The sequence below is a fragment of the Melanostigma gelatinosum genome, assembly GCF_949748355.1.
Source record: "Melanostigma gelatinosum genome assembly, chromosome: 6".
Lineage (NCBI taxonomy): Eukaryota > Metazoa > Chordata > Actinopteri > Perciformes > Zoarcidae > Melanostigma > Melanostigma gelatinosum.
This window is the reverse complement of record NC_136639.1, coordinates 6,517,302-6,531,259: the sequence shown is the minus strand read 5'-3', so window position 1 is coordinate 6,531,259 and position 13,958 is coordinate 6,517,302.

The following is a 13,958-nucleotide window of genomic DNA, read 5'->3' as shown; positions in this document are numbered from 1 at the left end:
TACCTCTGATGGATCATTTAATTCATACTGAGGCAATTGATGCGATGTGTGTTCTACCATTTCCACGTTCCTTCTGATTTGCTTGTACCCGCTGATGTTTTTATGAATCGCTGGAGTTTGACATCCGTCTGTAATCAAACCTGAGTGTGTTTGTGGTGGAGCGGCAGCATGCAAAACAATGCTGAGTCTGCCATGAAATAAGCAGAAGCACCGTGAGCTGTGTCATTAAGGTCTCTTCCAAAAATCTGTCTGATCAACACGTTCTTTGATGTGCTACTTTACCACCTCAATTAAGCATAAAACATTTTGTGATATTTTTTTTTACAATTTCTTCATGGACACATCAAAAAACACATTGTATCGCTTTGCTTTTCCACCTCTGTTGTCTCTGTCGCTTTCTTGTTCTCTCTCTTCGTAGAGAAGCCTGATTGAAACTCAGCGTGCTAATTTAGATTAAGCTCGTGTGTGTGGATTTGTCGTGTGTGTGTGTTGTTGTTGTTGTTCAGGGTTATTAATTCTGTGTCCTTGTCAAAGTGGAAACATGTTGTGCCTAATCAGCTGCTGCTGTATGACCGTGTGCATATGAAATGATCAACATCCTGCTGGTCTCAGAAGGTCTTTGCAGGTACAACATTCAACAAAAAACATGCACTTGTGCGCTGTTCAGCCTGATGTCGTAGGTGTCAACTGCTCTGGTTTGTACATTATGCAGCATGACATGAGAGCAATGAACTCACTCATGAATGAGTCATTTAAAACACTAACACAATAACAGGATCCTATTTTAAGGCAAAGTAGTTTAATTTACTCCAGTCATGCTTGCACCCTCAAACTGAGTAAGTACAAAGTGCTCGCTCACTCGTTCCCTGAAAAGAAAAAATGATGTATGAGTGAGTAAATGACATTCTTTTGTTGTTTTTCAATAGTCCTTTCAGGCTCAAACCAGCTTAAAATCTGAACACTTGGCAAAACATACATCACATTTGCAGATGTGTATTTTCTGTCAGGTAATATCTGCTAGTCCTTTGGCATACCATCTGTTTAACGCTTGTTAAATGCTTTCCCTCTCTCTCACACAAGCACACACACTTTATCCCTCTCAGCGCTGATCGACTAGATTTGTTTTTTGTTTTCGTGATGTTTTTGGTGCTCTATTTGCTGCGTGTGTTCTCTGGTATCAGAGCTTTCAGAGCAAACGCATACAGACATCCACACATCCACACTAAACACCCTCTCCTTCCATCCCTCCTCAGTATCAGTGTGTGTGTGTGTGTGTGTGTGTTAGGTAAATGTCCTGAGGGTGTCTGGAGTCTGTGATCTTCTCTGCCTGCCATAATAATTCACTCTACCTCTCGCTCTGTGATGTACTCTCTCCTTCCTCTTTCTTAAAAGGTTGTTTTTTTTCATGTTTCATATCTTTTGAACCCATCTCTCTTTTTCTCACTCCGGATCGCCTTCTCGGTTCTTTCCACGTTTGCTGATGAATCAATACTGAATTGTATATGCACAAAGTTTGAATCACCTGCAGCACCTCCAGCAACAACTGTCCTTGTTTGGACAAATGTTTGACGAGCCTCGCGGAGGAAGATGTGCTGAGTCTGCCCAAACACAAACTGCAACTGCCACCCAGATTCTTGTAAGTTCAAGATGACATTAAAGAGTTGCATGTCAGTTAAATGATCTGAAGGTTCACAAGTCTGAAATAAAGACGAGCACAAGAAATGAGAAAGTGGAAGATGATTTTGTGCCGGCAGAATCTTCCTACACTGTTTCCGCTCAAGGAGAGGAGAGTCCAGAGCGGCGGTGTGATGCCATGAGTCCCTTCATGCTGGGACATGACTAGGGGGATTTGGGCTGGACTGTGTGAGTCTGAATCCGATCAAACATAGTCTCCTCACTCGAGGACGGGAACATGAGCTAAATGTTCTAACCCCGGAGCACATCAGCTGCCTCTGGGCTGGAGGACAGAGGAGCTACAGATGGTGGCAGGATAAGTCTTACCCGGTTGTCTTGATTTTTTTTTGTCGAAGGGGGGAACCCCGTTTTCAGTCTTCTGAAAACCCTCTGGTCTGTGGGGAGCCTGTCCTCTGCAAAGGGCTACAGCAAGTGGTAGATTAGGAGAAACAAATGAAATTCCTTCAGCATATATTGTCTGAATCCACCAGGCACGTTGCCCGCTGGAGCGGAGAGTGCCTTGGGAAGGTTGCCATTACATTGAAAGGACTCTTTTGCGACATGCTGGATTGTTCAATTAATGTCTGGAAGCAACCTGGAGAGCAGGGTAGAACTTGCAGGGGGGGGGGGGGGGCAGTGCAATGCCCACAGCGCTCAGCTTTTTCGGGCATTCAGGGGAAGATGAAAGGCACAGCTGTCCAGCAGCAGCGTGTGAGCCTGAAGATGGCTGTGGCTCAAGAGAAGAGCACCGGGGTGGGTGGGTGGTTGGGGTGGGGGGGGGGGGGGGGGGGGGCTGAGCAATGGGACGTCTGGACTGGATCTGTGGTCTGATGAGGAGGGTGTATGAAGTCAGAGGACTTAAAGCACCAAATGATTCCAGGGACATCTCTGCTGACATGCAAAAACATCAATAAATCGACTTGCATATAGATAGTAGCAACTGTAATATGCATTTTAATATATTTCATTGTAATCATATAAAGGCAGTGATGTGGGTCTGTTTGTTTTTACTCGTCCTCTGTCACTATGCCTCTCACCCTTCACTTGCATCTCTTTTGGGAACCTATAATAAAAGACAGAGAAAAAATGGGAATACTTCCTCTTTCATTACTTCTGTCTGCAGGATTATCTGATTTCAAGGTGACTGCGCGGTGATATCAAGACCGATGTTTGGATTACTGAACTCTCTATCCTCCCTGTGTGCTGGACTAAAAATAGGGGCCACTACTACAGTATAATCCAATCGACAAGACAGGCATGCAGGCGCACACACACACACACACACACACACACACACACACACACACCTGTGACTTAAAATGTATGTGGAAAAAACATAAAACTTAATTATAAGTGATGAGGCAGGGAGGGAGAGCATCACAAAGCTTTACTGTGAAGGAGTCAAGGTAGGAGAAAGAGAGTGAGGAAGAAAGGGATGAAGAGGAGTAAATAGAGGACAAGAGATGTCACATTTTCAAAAAGAGAACCAGGCAACCAGGGATTTTTTGTGTGCAATTAATACCTCCAGCATGGCTGCAACTGACAACTATTTGGATAATCAATTTATCTGTCGATTATTATTCGTTTTTTTTGTTAAGCACTTTGAGCTACAATTCCTCTATAAATAAAGATGATGATGATTATATTTGATCAGATATGGCTCAAGTAAGCACCTTTCTCTGCTTTATCGATAGTCTCTGCTTCCTCCACCTCCCCAATGTTTTCTCCAGAAATGAAGGCGGCGTCATTTCCTGTTATTCATTACTTGAGCTATACAAGCGGCGCTGTTGGCTGGCTGACCCCATGAAGACATAGACCCAACTAATCCATGATCAAATGTGTGCAAACTATTTTTCTTAATGATTTTATTTATTTAAAATATCGCTCTCCTGTTTCCTCTCATGTTGTCACCATCACACACATGTTTCCCCCCCTCCCCCTCCCGCGCTCTGCTTCTCATCTCCCCACTTACCATTTGTAGAGGCCAGCATTTTCCAGGCGTTATCCCCGTCTCTATTGTTATTCACCAGTGCTCACTGTGTGTGTGTGTGTGTGTGTGTGTGTGTGTGTGTGTCTCTATGCATCATTCTAACATGTGTGCCACTTGTCCCAGTGTGTTTGTGTGTATTATGCCTGCAGTGATGCCTAACTAATTTAAAAGCTGGTAGTACCGGTACATATCCCCTGTAACAGAGGCCAGGAAGCAGGGCAGGAAACACACACACACACACACATGCACTCACACACAAGGGACATGCTGGACATATACTGAAATCACACAAGGTTGGAAGATGCACACATACATACGTGGAACAGACAAACATCAATATACAACAGACAGACGAGCGCACACACACACACACACATTTACACTTGGTGTGGTGTGACAGCACTCTAATGAAATGCTGCTGAGGCAGATTAGTTAGATTTACTGGCATCCACTGTATGTGTGTTTATGTATGAGCAGAGACATATCATTGGTCCAAAGCAGAGAGAGGGAAGGAGAGAGAGTTAGCAGTTGTCGTCACAAGGACATTCTTGGAAATGTATAGGGAGCAGTTAGTCGAATTGTTTTACTCACAGGAAGAGAAGAGCCCCGTCACTGTGGCACAATGCTTACCGTAGCACTGACTGTGCACTTGAGTGTGTTCAGCTGCTTCACTGGCTCAACACAGACTCGGATGAAAGTTTAAATCAAAACCGAGATGTACAAAATCAATGCAGCTTCCATATTTGGCTGCCAATATTTAAAGGTGCCCCATAACTTTTTATAGCCTCATGGACTTTTTGCTTATTGTAGCCGTAGAGCTGCACTGTCCTCAAATCACTGATCTGGTATCACTGAATACAAATCCAACTGCTTTAAGGAAACAAATCTGTCTCCATCATGATCCATACCTTGTAGTTTTGCTGCAATGGCAACAGTTTGAAAATCAATATTCTAAAGCTAAGCACAAATGAAATACAGACTACTGCTTGGCTCCTATGATTCATATATTTCACTGCTAACCTACTCTATTATCTTTCTATCAGTTTAAAATCTAAGATGCAGCTCCTCTCTGGTTCACTTAATCGAATGATGTAGCTCCTTTACTTCCCCTTCATCACCTCCTGATGACGACGGCCTCATCCAGCCAACAGCTTCCCATCACATCAACAACATCAACACTGGCATTATTATGAATAAAAGTCATTGTGACTGGTATTGTCTGAATATCTGTTCATAAATGAGCTTATGTGAAAGGATCACAGATTATTACCTACTTACGTATTCCTAATTGATTCCTACTGAGATTGCTTGCAGCGGATGTTGTATGATCCAGCGACATGACGTCCCACTGTTTACAACTCCAATCCATCATATCCTCTATTCCCCCAGCTCTCATTCCTCAGTACTAATCTGACATAGCATCACTTTGATGAGTGTGTGTGTGTGTGTGGTGGTGGCTGTACAGTATATGAGTGTTTCTTTGTGTGTGGGTAAGTGAGTAGAATAGCCCCTGTGGAATAGCAATCAGCAGAACAAAACGAGTGTTGGGAGAAGAGAAAAGAAAAGATGAATAGCTGTTGAAATAACACAGAGGGTTGCTGACAGCTCTCATTAAAATCCCGCCCATTAGCTTGGCATAAATTGGATGATTTATTCTCCCGGGGGACTGACTGACAATCAAATGATGCTGCTGATATTAATTGGAGATAAAACTTAGCTGAATTTCAGGCGCAGGACCACACCTCAGCCACTCGCCCACTTCCGGCCACACTCTCATAAATACCTACCCACTCTAAGCCTCGGCACACTCGCGTTTTCTGCACTCGCAACCGGAACACCACGCAGAGGACGCCGCCAACCGCCATCGAGAGGGTCCGGGCAGCCAAACCCGCGATCTCCACCTCGCCGACCAGCTGCATCCACCCGCCAGGATCTGACAATACGAAGAGATCTGACATACGACGAGTCGGACTCACGGCCGTCGTCCTGTTACTTACATCTCGGCGGCAGAGGGAGACCCGCTACCTCCTGACGTAGACAACGGAAACGTAAATCCAGCTCTCTCCTTCTTCGCTCGCTCCAGACCCAGCTGGGACAGCAGGCCGCCGACTCTGGCTGCCCGGCACGCAGCGCTCAAAGACGCAGCCCCCCCCCGCCCCCGCCCCCGCGCTCCAGCCAGGTCCCCCATCGAAGACTCACCAGCTGATCGAAGACGCGCCAGCTGATCTCCAACTCGACCACAGTCCGCCTGCTAAGAGCATCGACGCAACAAGCAAACCGTGCCAACTCCTCACAACTTTCCCAAAGTCACATTAGGGAAAAACAAACAAACACAACGTACCTACATGCAAACACTCCAGCGCAACGACCGTGACGCCACCCAACCCACAAGTCCCGGGTTGCCAGGTCTTCTTTCTGTCCCCTTTTCTAAGCTGTCGGCACCGGGTTGCCAGGTCTTCTTTCCTCTGTCCCCCTTTCTAAGGTGCCCCCCCGCCCCCTCCCCTCTAAGCTGCCGGCACCGGGATGCCAGGTCTTCTTTCCTCTGTCCCCCTTTCTAAGCTGTCGGCACCGGGTTGCCAGGTCTTATTTCCTCTGTCCCCCTTTCTAAGCTGTCACCCCCCTCTAAGAGATTCCTGGCACCGGGTTGCCAGGTTCCCTCTCCTCTGTCCCCCTATTCTGCTTTTCCTACTACGCATACTCTTCCCTCTATGCAGATTCCTGCCACCGGGTTGCCAGGGCTTCTTGCCTCTGTCCCCCTCTCTAAGCTGTCCCCCCCCCCCCCTCTAAACTGTCCCTTCACAGAGAAAAAGACAGCAAGCAACAACGGAACGCAACGACGCCAGAACGCAGCAGCCAAGCATCGCAGCCACGGAACGACTCAGCCATGCAACGTAACGCAGCAACGCTGGAATGGAACGGAACGCCGGAACGGAACGCCGGAACGGCAGAACGCAGCAGCCACCCAACACAGCAATACAACGCCGCAGCCCCTGAACGCTACAACGAATCGCAACAACGCAACGCAGCCACGGAACACAACGACGCAGCCACGGAACGTAGCGCAGCAACGCCGAAACGTAGCGCAGCAACAACGTACCCCAGCAACAACGTATCGCCGCAACGAAACGACGCAGCAAGCAACAACGGGATGCAGCAACGCAGTGCTCGGGCCGCAGCAACATAACGACGCAGCAAGCAACGACGCAGCCACGCGACGCAACGTATCGCAGCAACGTAACGCAGCGGGACGCAGCAAGCACGGAACGCAAAGCAACAACGGAACGCAGGACGCCAGCACCCCCACGGCCACCTACTTCCAGCAACCACAGCAACTTGCCGTAGCCGGGACACCACTTACAGCGATGGACCCACACAATTGGCCAACAACGATGCCGCTCCCTCTGCCGTCTTTTGGGGGGTTTTCCACGACGTTTGCCGTAGACCAGCTCGGATCTTGCAAGCAGATGCCAAGTCGTTTCCCCTCATGCTATGAAATCGGACCAATAGTAGCCACAGCATCACGTGGGGCCACGGATGGGCCAGCAAGTCCATCCCTTAAACTCCTGACAACCTAGCAGTCGGTTACCCAATCATCAAATGACGCTGCAACACCCGTCCGCCAAGGGCGCGTCCTCGATGCAGCTCACGTCCGGGCCACCGCATTGCCATGGCTTTCTCGTTTCCCATTCCAGGAGTTCAGCCCTCCCACAGACACCCGGCCAACATCGGTTCGGCCATATCAAACGCCGTCTTTAAACCCACAAATCCTCATTCGATCTTGCCGACCAGCGCACAGGCTTATTTTGGGGTCTGCAAGGCCCGGGAGCCGCAGTGGATCCTCAGCTAAGCCTCCCCCAAACCGCATCAGGCCAAATCTCCATCAACCATTCCTCAACACTCCAAACAACCGACGAAGGCTCGCTCCGGCCGAGGTGGGGGCCTAAGCTAGTGAAAATGAATGTAAAAAACAATCATGCTTGTGATGTGAGGACGGCTTTATGAAAATTGTTGTACTTTTGATGCCGCTAATTCCCACAACTCATCAACTAATCCGAATCACTTCAACACCGCACACAGATGCAGACGCATTTAGTGGAACTGGTGCACAGATTTGACATGAAATATTTATAAAGTTGAATAAGTGGCTCGGTTTTAATGAAACAAATGTATTCATGATTATATGAATTTGTATTCATAATTCAATAAATACTAGAAGAGCAATACGTTTAACCAATCAGTACAAGAGGACAAGGGACATATAGTACCTCATATGAAATATTACAAAGGTACAGTAAGATGCAGTAATAGGGAAACAGGAGGAAGTTGAACATCTGTCCTCTTTTCAACAGAGTAGAACATTTCAGAACATCTGCGGTTCTGGTCAGCAGGTAGATCTGATCGAGCTCCGGAGATATTCCTGCTGGCATGCAGAGCGGTTCTTCCTGTTCGCCATCAAGTCATTTTAACCAGAAACGAGGACAATATTTCTGGAATCCAAGACTATTATTGGCTGACTCATCCTCATACCTAAACGACAGAATAGATCGCTGGCCAATGACAATAAAACGACAAATATGACCGTTCTGTTTAAGTTGAAGTAAACCAGGTCAGGTTCAGGCAAGAAAAATACTTGATTATGTTACAACCCGGCTCAAAGGCTGCAACATGAGGAGTTAAAAGTAATAAATAGACATTTATTTAAAGAACAAATAACTAAACTAACAATCAAAAGAAAGCAGCAGCCGTGTCAGCCAAGAAGAGCCAGCCACATACGAGGAGGAGCCAGCCACAGAAGAGGAGGAGCCAACCACAGAAGAGGAGGAGCTTTCATAGCTGGGACCAAACAAGGCTCAGGTGTTGCGCATCAGTGGCCGATTAACAGCCTGAAAGACAGACAGCAAAGAGGACACAGACCCCTAGTGGAAAGGAGGGTCCATCACAGTTAGGTTTAGGAAAATATCATGTTTTAGGTTAAAATAAGTAGGTTTGTTACGTACATGTAGTACACAATGTGGTTACATTGTAACGTAGATAGGTATGTAACTTAAAATAACGCCCATCAGCTGCGGCTTCTTTTTGAAAGACCGTTTTGAATGTGGTAAGGTGATATGTGCATGTTTTCAGTGTTTGGCAGCTCATCGTTGACAAAGCGGTATTGCAACCTAAAATGAATGAATTAGTATGATAATAAAGTCCATGAACTCATCAATTTGCGTTATTACCAGCATTACATATGCATTACTGTTAGTTAGCTGCAGCGACCTCCTGCTTCACCGAAAGACATTACTTAACAGAGACGGCTCTCTGGTGTTCATGTGTGTGCATACAAGTGTGTGTGTGTGTGTGTGTGTGTGTGTGTGTGTGTGTGTGTGTGTACTCCACTAAATTGGACGTGTGCTTTTGAATGTTCTTACAAGTTTAGAGACGAATGTGCTAACGTGCATCTGTGGGGGAGTGTGCATGTTAACACTTCCTATTTAGATTAAATATGTATGTGTGTGTGTGTGTGTGTGGAACTCTAAGATTGCCTGAGTTATTTAGATACCCCCTAGTCCTTCAATAGAGGACTTCAAATTGATTTAGCTGAATTGCCTTTCAAAGCTACTTCAATTTCACCCCTATGCAAATTTACGTTCCTCTCGCGTCCTCTCATGTCCCTCCCTCTATCCGTCTTATTCACCCCACCAGCTAACTTGTCTCTTTGGCACTCCTCCCGCTTCACTTCTCCTCCTTTCCCCAGTGTCCTGCATCCTCTCCCCTTTTCCCCTACGTATCCTTCTATCCTCAACCACCTCTTTCAGGTTTTCTGTCTTCGTCTCATGTATGTCCGCCCACACGTCCTCTCTCTCCCTGTCTGCATATTCACTCTCAAAAGTTACAGTGTGCAGCAGCCAAGAGGCCGTGTGTGTGTGTGTGTGTGTGTGTGTGTGTGTGTGTGTGTGTGTGTGTGTGTGTGTGTGTGTGTGTGTGTGTGTGTGTGTGTGTGTGTGTGTGTGTGTGTGTGTGTGTGTGTGTGTGTGTGTGTGTGTGTGTGTGTGTGTGTGTGTGTGTCAGTGTGTGTGTCAGGCGGACTAAGAGACCTTGACAATATCAACACAACTGCAAGTCCATAAAATGGCGGCAACATTTTAGCTTATGTACCTGGAAATGACTTCTGGCATAAACCGCTTGTCAGCTTACACACACACACACACACACACACACACTGAGATAAAACACCCACACACACTTTCCTGGATACACACCCTTACAGATACATAGCCCTGTCATGTTGACACTGAGGCTAACAAACTGATTCGCGCACACACACACCTCTCTGTTTCATACACATGCAAACATATAGTATATTGTCCTTAAAGCGCGCACACACACTTGCGCTGTGTGTGCGCGCACCACACACACACTCCCCCAGGTTCTGTGGTGCTGCCTTGCTGCATCTTTTACAGAGGGAGCGTTCAGTTTTTTTTGATGGATTCAGCAGTAGGGGGTCGGACTGAGATAGTGTCTATTGATTTTATATTTGGCAGACTGCGCTCTGGCCACTTAGTCCTGCAATATACCCGACACTCTTTTTCTCCCCCCCTCTCTCACCCACCATCAGTCTCTGTTTCTCTCCTCCCGTATGCTTTCTTTCTTTTTTAACTCTCCGTCCTTCTCTCATTCACTGACCCCGTCTCTCACACGTTCGGTGTCTTTCCTCCTTCTACGTCTGCAATGCTCCTATTATATTCTCACCGTCGTTGACTCTGTTGCTCTTTCTGTCTCGGTTTCACTCACTCACTCCTCTTCTGTCCATCTTCACTCATTTGCTGTCTTCATCTAATTTTCCCAAATATGTTTTCTTGTCTGCCCCGTTCCCTCCATTTCCCTCTAATTATTTCCCTCCTCTTTTCTGCTTCTTCACCCTTTTACACCCCATCCATTCAGTCCCCCCCTCCCTCCCTGCCTTCCATTTTCTGCTGCCTCATCTTTTTATTACTCTTTTCCTCCATCCTTCCTCCCCTCTTCCTTCACACGCTTTCTATTGCTCCCCACTTCCCTTTGTCCTTTCTCTAACACATGATTTTCACCCCCATGCTTTTTGCTGTCTCACCCTCCTTTGAGCACAATCATCTGTTATTCCTTCATCTTTCTTCCTCCTTTCTCTTTCTCCTTTACACTTGTTCTCTCTCCCATAATTGCTCTTTTTTATCTTTTCTTCCATCCTTTTGCTGTTGTCACTATCCTCCTTTTCCAGCCTTTATTGTAAAGATGATAACTTTGCCGTTCATGGCATTTGGAGTTTCTTTCTTTTTTAGTAGTTCAAACGCTTTTTTTGTAAAGCTCTTTGCATGTTTTGACATATCATTGGCAAAGGTGGAACCTATTAGGAACCAAGCAGGCATCAACCACCACAGCTGTGTGATAATGGCACATTTTAAAACACATTAGAAACAGTGAATAAGAGATTGTGTGGAGATAAATGTAATGCAGATTTAAAAGTTAGATCAGGAGAGATAATGTTTTTTTTTTAATACTCTATGGGACTCCGTTGTTTTAGAGCCAGCATATCACAGTCACAAAAGGAACCGCAGCTTGATGCACTTTCAGCATTTGATCCATTTAGCCGTCCATCCTTCTTTTCATTTCCCGCAGCTTATCCAGGTCATGGTAGCAACAGGCTAAGCAAAGCAGCCCATAAGTCCTTTTCCTCTTCCACGTCCTCCGGCTCTTCCTTGGAGATCCCGAGGCATCCCCGGGCCAGATGGGATGTGTAATCCCTCCATCTTGTTCTGGGTCCGCTCTGTGGTTTCCTCCCAGTCGGACGTGCCAGGAATACCTCTGCCGTCCACTCTCTCTCTCTCTCAGGGTGAGGTCCGACCGAGAGAGATTACAATACGTTTAATGAATGGCGACTTGGACAAAAAGCCACCTGACCTGAGATTAAGGAGACCAGCGCCCTCTCCTGAAGCCAGGACTGGAAGGGAGGCTTGCCAGCGAGCACCGTGGCACATATAAGGCCCATCATGCTCTACCTGATGGCACGGGGCCGCCACCTCGTGGGCCCGGCACAGTACCAGGCTGGACGTGAGGGTTCACTATCAGTCAATGGAACTGCTCGACCCGGGCCGGTTAGCCTCGGTAAACTGCCACAGACTATGAAGTCTGGTCAGAGAAGTTCTTATCATGGTCATCAGGACTCAAAACATCTTTCATTTCAATATTTTGGCTAAAATACTGTCCAGCTGAACCACATCTCAAGAAATTATTAGAATGAAATAGTCAAACAATGGTGACAGGAGATTGCATGTCCACATTGCTTCATGTTAAGCGGCCTCAAGCAAAACATTTTTGGAAATACTAACAGTAGTTGTTAATTTTACCCCATCTTTAATCTTGTTTTCTGCCTACTTTCTCCATCCATCTTTGTCTCTCTTTTGTCTCTATACTTTGGCGCATAGTGTGTGTGTGTGTGTGTGTGTGTGTGTGTGTGTGTGTGTGTGTGTGTGTGTGAGCATATACAAGTGAATAAATCATTGTCTGAACAGAGAGCAGACTGTATTCTGATTGGATGATGTCTGCGCTTCAGTTTGCATGTCTGTGTGACGGGGAGTGAACTGGCCAGTGTGAATATTTGTTCTGTCTGTCTTTACTGTTGTCACTGTACCGTAACGTGTTTGAACTAATTAACTGAGGTGATTAAATCGATATTCTTATACCAATATAGTTAATCCTGAGGAGTAATGGGCTGTCACTCTGAGCCTCCAGCTATTTAAATATGTTACATTAGACTCTCGCTTCCACACCTTTTCATCTGTTTGTTTTCTTTCAGCTTGTTTAGTGTAATGAAGCAATAATTCTGGTATTCTAATAAATAGATTGCTATTTTTTTTTTTAAACCGAGCACGGTACTTAGGGTTTTGTTTTCAGAAGAATATTAAACATTTTGGGGAGAGCCTCGCTTCAACGCGCTGGCTTTGGTTGAATATTAACTTTTTTTAAAAAGGCCTTATCATTTGTAAGATCTTTTAATTTTTTCAGAATTGTTATGTGGTGGATATACAAGTAGAAAATAAATCACCCTTTGTTTATTCGCGGTTCCATTTTCACATTCTAGAATATCAGCTGGGGGAACAGGAGGGTGATGAGAGGGATTTAGTGTTCACAGCCTCCCAGCAGGCTAAAGCTCAGACTGAGACCAATAATCCGAAAGTCAAACCACAAGTCAGTCTCTGCCATCTGTCCCTGCATTCACTTTTCCCCCTCAACAATCACCAACCACGCGCCAAAAGGGATGCTTTCACTCATTCCATTTGGGTATTTGTTAACCCTGTCTGTCTGTGTGTGTTCGTCAGTAATCCTAAAACGTTGTTACCGGTAATAGTCTTCGGATTGTCACCAATGTTTTACTTCACGCTCTTCTGCACATAGGTGGAAATGAACATTGAAGGTGGCTTGATTTTGTTTTTCCATTTGTTCCCTGCTTCAGCTTCCAGGCCGTGGTGAAGCAGTAGAGAAGCCGCACACAGAAGCTCTACTTGGGTGTTGAGGAGCTGCAGTGTTTATTCAGAGACCAACTGAAGCCGGCCCTGTACATTTAGTACCGCTTGACAACTTTACTGCAAAATTCTTCAATGCTCCACCACAACCTGACTGCTCTCTCACTCTCTCTCTCTCTCGCTCGCTCGCTCGCTCGCTCGCACTGCTCTCTCTCTCTCTCGCTCGCACTGCTCTCTCTCTCTCTCTCTCGCACTGCTCTCTCTCTCTCTCTCTCGCACTGCTCTCTCTCTCTCTCTCGCACTGCTCTCTGATAGCACCATGTTTCCATCCAAATAGTTTCATGTGAATTATCTAACAAGAAAAACTGTGTGGAAGCAAAAACTCCAGCATCACTGTGCCAAACACACTGCTGCAGCTGCTCCAATAACCGCCACCAGGTGATTATGGAATAACTGTGACAGGCCCAGTCTGATTACATGTACTTATTTGTAAAATATTGTGTCAACATAATAACAAACAAACCGAAAGCCTGCATTACAAACTATGGACATGGGGTTTAAGGTGTTGGCATTCACCAGGCAGGGAGGGTCTGACCATATGTAGTATTGAGTTGCATTGTGGGAACTTGACTTATTCAAGGCAAGGGACAAAAAGTCACGATAACTCGACCTCCCCTGCATAGATTTTGACTTTACTTATAGATCCCTTTAAGACTGTATACCAGGGTTGGTATATTCTTATTGATCGAAAAGAAGAAAAAAAAGACATACAGTTTTTTTTAAAAGCTTTTTTCTACATCATTTTCTCAACATAC